At 31.8% G+C, this 7,490-nt stretch overlaps 1 pseudogene; it reads left to right on the forward strand.

Annotated features, from left to right (window-relative positions):
• The first annotated feature begins 821 nt into the window (after positions 1-821).
• LOC149543435 (SPX domain-containing protein 4-like) lies at positions 822-2,337 on the forward strand (annotated as a pseudogene).
• Positions 2,338-7,490: the final 5,153 nt, after the last annotated feature.

Here is a 7,490-nt window from a genome sequence, read left to right on the forward strand (position 1 = left end):
AGTCAACTATGAAATCAATGGCTATAGGAAACATCAAATAGCTAAAATGGTTGACAGGGGATGGGAGTTAGGTAGAACTATCAATCTTGAAGGTGCATGAACCCCTTGTTGTAGACTTAGTTTAGTGATTTATTTCCTCCTAAGTTTTCCAAGGTGAGACTCTGCAGTTAATATATTGGTAATTGTTTCTAGTGTCTTCCCTTCTTCCCTTTGGACTTATCTCTTTTATACCACAAGTCAGCACCCTCTTAGTGCTTATTTTATCAAAAACCAATAAAAATTGAAGAATTTCTTGTTCATCTAAAATAAAAGAACAAACCAATTCATGAGTACATAAATATATGGTAAATTCCATTATTATTTTTAACTGATCTAGGATGTATCCAGACATGAGAATGAATGCCCATAAGCTAGAACAAATTTGTTCTCTTTGATGTGGTCAATGTGAAAATTAATGAGACTTGGTGTACATCATATATTTCAAATATCGATGCATTTGTTAAGTACCATATTTGACAAATATCCACCATACATACAACAAATGACATGATTTGAATTAAAAAACTAGTAGATGTGAAAAACATACCGATCCTCTCGCTACATCCGCCATTTATTTATTTAAATACTTTTTTCTCTGGTGTTTCCATCTAATTGATTTTCATCACTACATTGGGATACTCGTCTAATTATTTTTACCTAAATTATTAATTTTAATTGGAAGTAATTAAGAGAATTTTCTTTGCAATTGAAATTAATTATAAATAAAAAGGTTCACATAAGATGAGAATACTAAATACTGTAGTCAAGAAAGTTATTGTACTATGAAGTTTGGGAAATGGTTTGAGTTTTTATTGCAGCAAACTTTGCCAGAATGGAGAGATCGATATATTGCCTATAGTTTTCTTAAGAGAGAAATCAAATTAATTGAAGCTACAAGAAATGATAAAATCATTTGAAATTCAAATACATATGAGGAAGACTTTATCAATTCACTTAATCTCATAGTTACACCACCCTGGGGGACGGGGGGACGGCGAAACGGGGGGACAAGTTTTCGGGACGGGGGGACAGAGGGGCCTTAATTTGGGGACGGTGAGGGGACGGTGGGGGGACGGCGGCAGGGGACAAGAGGGGTGTATATATCTATGCATATGGTATTTAAAAATGTTAGTTATGAAAATATGTATTGCAATATAGGATGTAAAGATGTAAAAGAGTAAATACTTGAAACATTGCATTGAATTGGAACATCGAACATTAAACATAAATAGTTGAATTTGCAAATAGTGAATAGCAGGATGTCCCCCATCCTCAGTGGAGGTGGTGGAATCTAGTGGCACCGCTGGGGACGGGGAGACGGAGTCCCCAAGTCTCCGGTGCATTGAAGTCTCCGAGACGTTGGGCAAAAAGGGGGGGGACGCGTCCCCGTGTTACTATGCTTAATCTTGAATTGGAAAAAATCAACAACTTCAAGGAGGAGAAAACTAGAGAGTTTCATGTGCATTTACAGGTATTCTTTGTCATGGTTATGTCAAGTTTTATTTTAGGTTTTTTTTTTTAGGTATGATTTTTCATGTGCTTCATTCGATTTTCTATTGAATCCAGCCCTTGATATTTATTTCATGTAAGATGGGCATGAATTCTTGTAATTTATTTTTCTAAGAGTTTGAATAGACTATTCAGTTTAACCTTGAAGAATAATTTATGACTATTCATGTTTTCAGAGTCTCAAAGAAAGAATAGAAAAGGTTAAGAATGGTCATACAGAAGCCATGGTAGTGCAAAGTGATGGAAGAGAGGAAGTGTTTTTTCTTGGCAAAGATTTGGTAAACCTGCATGGAGAGTTGATTCTTCTAGAGAATTATAGTGTATCGAATATTATAGGTACTATTGCACTGAAACAATAATTTTATAATTAGGTTTGATAAGTTTTATATAGATTGTTTAAAAGATCTAAATGAAAATATGATCTAAATATTTAGGATGTTGCTTGGTAGTTTACTGGAAGTTTGAAATGTGCATATAGGGTTGCAAAAAATTCTGAAGAAGTATCATAGAATAGTTGGTGCTTTCAAGGGAGAACGTTCCATTTCATGGGATAAATTTCAAGCATTAGCTTCTGATGAATCTATATTAAAAATAATGATTGAATGTGAAAGTATTTTGCAATGCTTCCTCTTTGTGTCATTCTCTACTAATGTTAAAGAGCATATTACCCTTAAGAGAGGCATGATTCCAACTGAGAAAGAAAAAGGCGTGTACAAAAGTTCACTTGCTGCTCTTGAAATTCTAAATAGGATGACCAAATTCAACTCGATATGTACTAGCATGTTCTAATTCATATTAGTTATAATATTTGTATTACAATTTTGCCCAAGTTCATTTGTCCAGATGTGTATCTATGTTGTACATATTTGGTATATTATGCTTGTTCTGATTAGACACAAACATTATCAATGACAGAAATAGCTATTTAATGTTAGAGAGCATTAAAATTTCTATTATTTTACAAATACAAATTATTAGGTGATAATTTAGGGTTTATTTGGTAGCGGGAATAAGAATATGCAAATAGGAATACTTATTCTTGGAATTTTATTTTTTAAAGAATTTGCATATGCCTATTCCACTCATATTCCCACTACCAAATGGACCAAGATCTACGAGGACTACAATTTTCTAAAAGTGATATCTAAATGTCTAAGTGATAATTAATCATGATAAAAAAGTTGAAATTGATTATTTGAACTAAAAATAATAGTACTTGTAGAAATATAATGAGTTCAGGAACATGAATGACTATTGCTTCTGGATTGAAATAAAAAAAGTAAAAGATGAACAAAATCAAAGTCATATATTATCTAGTTAACACACTCACATGCCATTACATGATTTTAAGTTATAGAATTGGGCTATAATATTAAGATTTATAAGGATTTCAATTTTCTAAAAATGTTATATAAATATTTGAGTGATAATTACCCATGATAAAAGAGTTGAGATTCATTATGTGAACTAAAAATAATAGTACTGACAGAAATATAGAGAGTTGAAAAAAATGAATGACTATTGCTTCTAGATTGAAATAAAAAATATGTAAAAAATTGAACAAAATCAAACATATATATTATCTAGTTAACTCACATGTCACTACATGATTTCAAGATATAGGATGGAATGCAATTAAAAAGTATTTATATGAACAAACTTTAAATAAGATCAGTTAAAATCTTTCCTATTAATGATAGTCTCTCCACTTTTCTTTTCTTTAAACAACTTTTCCTTCAAAGCTAGTCTATCAAACCAAGAAGAATACAACACATTTTCTTGTAAATTGATGATATGATGCATTATTGTTTAATAATAACATTATAATTATCTTAAAAAATAATACCCCTAATACTTCAAAACAAAAGTATTTTATGTAGACATCATGTGTTTTCTTAATGATATTTCCACTTTGCATGGGCGCACAAGCATATGTGGGAATTTGAGAACTAGGATTTATAAAGATGGAATAACCTTCATATTTTCTTTATTTCCTTCATACATTCTTTGTTTTTGGAGTTATTCTGGTTTTACATTGGATTTTTGCTAGGCTTGGGGTATTTATTACCTACCCTACTTTTATTTTAAATCGATTTATGTTGCTAATTCTGAAGGCCTTACACCTTTTCTTTTTGTGCTTTTGATTCAAGATTTTATTCTTTTATTCCTAGTCTAAGTTGGGACTTGTCCAAGCTAGACTCTTTTTGTTGGATCTTTACTTTTCCCTCTAGTTCTATTTTGTTGTTCATCTCATTTAGAGGTGGAGTATGTCCTTTTCTGACAGAACAAAAGACAGAGAGCCTATATATATTAATGGTAGATTAAAAGTATTACATCACTACAATCTCAAAATTTTCTAAAGACCAAATTCATTGGACACATGACAACCTAGGATGCAACTGAAACATAGATGACCTGAACTAAGCTCCTAGTAAAATTTAACACAAACAAATTAACATAAGTCATATTAAACAAATTAACATAAGTCACCTGAATAATATGAGACAAGCTAAAAACTGCATACTAGCAATTATTTACAAAATAACCCAACTGAAGTAAGCCAAAATAGACAATACACAAACACAGACACCATTCAAAGAATTATTGAAATATTTTGGCATTTCAGGAATAATTTTGGTCACAACTTGAATGCTAGTAAGGCTTGATTCCTAAGCTAAAAGTGTTAAATAATTAAAATTAACTTATTTTCCCAAACTTAATTTCTCCCTAAGTGTATAATGTTTAAGGATAATTGGATTCCATGTATTCATCAGCACCGTATTTCATCTTGGGCAAAACACGAAAACAATGAAATAGGGAACTGCAAACCAGCTGCTTCATCCTCCTGTATATTATCATTAATACCCCTGCCATCAACCCATGGCACGACAATCACCAAGTCATCTCGCGGAATATGGTTGGGGAGTACTAGAGGCTGTACACGACCAAAATCATTTTGGAAGATCAATGAGAAAATGGCCGAGACCTAAGAACAAGTTTTCTTTGCCAATGGCAAGTGAATACTCCTTGATCCTTCAGTTTCACTTGAGGAAGTCAGAGATGTGGTGAAAATTGGTTGTCTCAAATAACAGTTTGAAGCTATCAAAAGCAAAGATATATAAAGCCTTTTTCTGCAGAAGCTTGCGTCAAAAATACCACCCATGAAGCTATCTTCCCCCCCAAGATTATATTTAAGCATGGCCGAGTGTAGATTCGAGCCAGGAAGCACATCGAACATGCAGCAGAAACAAATTGAGGGTTTTGGGTAATATCAAAGACATTGGAGGCAAAGATAGAAAGCCTCTGCTCTCTAAGACATGGGAGAAAGGACTTCTTCAGCAATGATATGATGAGTCGCATTGTTACAGAATGGGCAATGGGTGTTAAAATACCGGCCAAGCACATCATCAGACACATTCCCAGTGATAGCATGGACATCCTGAAGAACTAGGATAGACACCCTTAGGTTAAAAGGTTGATACTCCATTTGCCGGTGGACACAAATGACACACCCTTCGCACTCTTGCAAGGGGATGCGCTTGTTCCACTGTTTGACCTTTTTTTCAAAAAAAACTATATATTTTTAGTGTTGGAATGGAGCTTAGTGTGTGATGTTTAAGTCATTTACAGATTAATTAGAGCTCATCTTTATGGAACAAAGAGTAACAACTTAAGTCACAATAATGATGTTGCTCAAATATCCCAATACAATGAACTAAATAATCTTCCAATAGAATACAAACTCCAAGTAAAGCTTACCCGCAAAGGGAAACACAAAAGTATCTAAAAATAGACATGCATTAGATCAATGGTTGATCTAAGATGAGCGCGATCTACTTACTTTTTTCTCTTAGATTCTTAACCAAGATTAGATAAAGTTCAATTATATAATGAAAGATTCATCTAAATATGATGCAAATATACAACCATGAATGTGATTATTAGCAAATATTTTCAATTAAAATTATGCAATAATATGATATGAATTCTCTAAACATGAAGACAAAAGTTCTAAATCTAAAATAACAACATCCATCTTGAAGATAGATCTAAATTTGGGATACATAATGCTTTGTATCTAAAAGGATGATATTCATTGAAAAGCCTTTTATAGTATACTATGGGCATTATGACTTTGCAATTCTACTCTTTGGATTGGTTATTGTACCATCATTGTTCATCAGTTTGATGAATAAGATGTTTCACACTTACCTCAATTGGTTTATTCTTTTTTGTCTAGTTTATGACATACAAATTTATTCTAAGAATGTTGATTAACATGAGGTCCATTTGCACTAGGTATTGCAATTCCTTCATGACCATTTGTTGTATGGGAACTTGGGAAAGTGTGATTTATTCAAGAATAAAGTGAAGTATTTGGGGGGACATCATTTTAGTTAATGGTATTTTGGTGGATCCTACTATGATTCAAGCTATCATGGATTGGCCAACACTTACTAGTATCCCAAATGTTTGTATTTTCATGGGATTGGATGGCTACAACCATTAATTCATTAATAATTCATCTCGTATGGATCATCCTATCACTTCTTTTTAGAAGGAATAGAAGAAGTACATTTTGATTGATGAATGTGATTCATATCTTTAGTATCTTATGGAGAGATTGACCACTGCAACTATCTTGACAATGTCAAATCCTAGAGGAAATTTCCTAGAAAGTATCGATGTGTCATTGGAGGGTGTAGGGGAAGTTCTTATGATGGAGGGGTATATGATTATAGATGAGTCATAATTTGAGGGACCATAAGTTGAATTACCCTACTGATGATTTGGAATTATTGGTGGTTAAGCATGTACTAGTGTGCTTAAGACATTTTCTTTTGGGACACATCTTTGAGTTGCATAGAAACAACTATATATTATAGTAAATGAGTAAAAGCACAAAATTGTGTCACCATTTATAAAGAAAAAAGATCCCAAAATGTAAATTGTTCAACTTTAATAATATAAAAAATGGTATTTGTGTTTAGAATTTGAAGAGTTACTATGTGAAATTAGATGAATTTTATGGGCCTATGATATTTTTATTTTTTTTGAGTAAGAATTTATTTGTCTTTTTTTAACTTAGGGGTCATCTTTTAAATATGAAAAATATAGGGTGTAGTTCCTAGCAAACAAGTATATGAAAATCATTATTTTTTGCTATAATTTGAAAATATGTTATAGATAACATGTATAGCTAGGGCACAAAAAAAGAATTTGGTTTTCAATTTATATTTTCTTTGTTATAAGTACTTAAGGTTGACCTTATCAAAAACTAACGATTTTTTCCTCCCGTCAAAACTTCCCTATCAAATCTAAACCTTTTTGAAAAGAAAAATTACACATTCTTGAAGATGATTTTCTCCTAAAGGGATGAATATAAATTTGAATTTTTTTAATATGATTTATTATTATTTTTCTTTTTTGTGGGAGAATCTTCTCAAATGTCAATTTTTTTTACTTATAGTATGTTGAAATCATAACATATTGTACTAATCAAAACAAGTTATGAAATTTATATAATGAATGTGATGGATTCATGGGTGAAGTAGGATGACTAATTTTACTTGCTTAAGTTTCCTATGAAAATATGTACCATAGTTATCTTGGCATGTCACCTTTTTAGCACTTGTACAATAGATCATGTCATAGTTCTTTGAGTTTGGAATGGTTAGAGGAAAGCCTTATTTTAGGTGCAATGTTGCTTTAGAATATGGAGAAGCAAGTTGTTTTTATTAGTGATCATTGAGTTATAACTTTACATGATCAATAGAATAAGTATGCAGATGCATATAGGATTGGTCATCACTTTTCTATTGTTGAACAATTATTTTTTAGAGTTCATCTATAGAAGAGTTGCATCCATTATGGAAGACACTCTAAGTTAGCATCACATTTCCTTGAACCTTTGAATAACTTATAGAGGATTGGTTTTTTTC

This window comes from Cupressus sempervirens, chromosome 8, assembly GCF_028749045.1.
Source record: "Cupressus sempervirens isolate cs-2001-9-10 chromosome 8, ASM2874904v1, whole genome shotgun sequence".
NCBI lineage: Eukaryota > Viridiplantae > Streptophyta > Pinopsida > Cupressales > Cupressaceae > Cupressus > Cupressus sempervirens.